We start from the raw sequence: 875 nt of genomic DNA, 5'->3' as shown, positions 1-875 counted from the left end.
TATATATATATATATATATATATATATATATATATATATGAAGATATTATTGTTTATAATAATGTCAGTGGTTTAGCATGCGTAAAAAAACCCATAACGGTAAAAACAATTATCAATTAATAATTAAGTGTATTAATAAGCATAGCAGTCAAAGTGACCAAACCACAAATTTTCACTGCTTCTTAGTACCCTTAATTATTAAGGTGTGTATGTTCATTTGTGACTGCGTGCGTGTGCTCCTCCCCTTTTACTGACAATTTGTTGATTAGTTCTACGATATCCAATTAATATTTCATATAACTTACGAGAAATAAGAACTTATGTCAGGCTTTCTTTAACAACAATTTAATAAAAGCAAAGCAGAGACAGAAATGAAAAACAATGTCCATGAACTGAAATGCAGTGAACATATATTGTAAATGTCTATTAGATTACTGTAACATAGTAGTATTAGTTGCAGATAGTGGAGTAATATTCACTTGACAGAATATCGTTTGGTTATCAATCATGGACAATGTTGATAATTCTATCAACAAATTAGACATTTAGTCACCACAGTGGAGGAGGCCGTTTCCGATAAGATGACATTGGTTCGAACGAAGAAGTGTTTAGAGGCATAAATGATTAATAAGGTTCTATCATGAAGCAGAATATAGAAATCGGGAGCAAAAATAAATACTAGTTTAATGCCGAGCAACAAGTGCAGCCCAGAATGATTTTAGAGAGACGGAGAAAGTAGAATGGGAAAAAGAGGAAAAAAAAACAAAAAAATATATAAATAAACTAACCACTTATTGAGAAGAAAGTGATAGAAATAATAATTATAATTGGGAGAACGAGAGAGGGACAGAGAGAGAGAGAGAGATAAAGAGAGA

At 31.0% G+C, this 875-nt stretch overlaps 1 protein-coding gene across 2 annotated transcripts in view; it reads right to left on the bottom strand.

Annotated features, from left to right (window-relative positions):
• Positions 1 to 875, bottom strand: part of LOC106868129 (contactin) — a 76,701-nt gene that overhangs the window by 52,902 nt on the left and 22,924 nt on the right. The gene's annotated exons all lie outside the window — the stretch shown is intronic.

Source organism: Octopus bimaculoides, chromosome 4 (genome assembly GCF_001194135.2).
Source record: "Octopus bimaculoides isolate UCB-OBI-ISO-001 chromosome 4, ASM119413v2, whole genome shotgun sequence".
In the NCBI taxonomy this organism is placed as follows: domain Eukaryota; kingdom Metazoa; phylum Mollusca; class Cephalopoda; order Octopoda; family Octopodidae; genus Octopus; species Octopus bimaculoides.
This window is presented reverse-complemented; position numbering and strand designations above follow the sequence as displayed.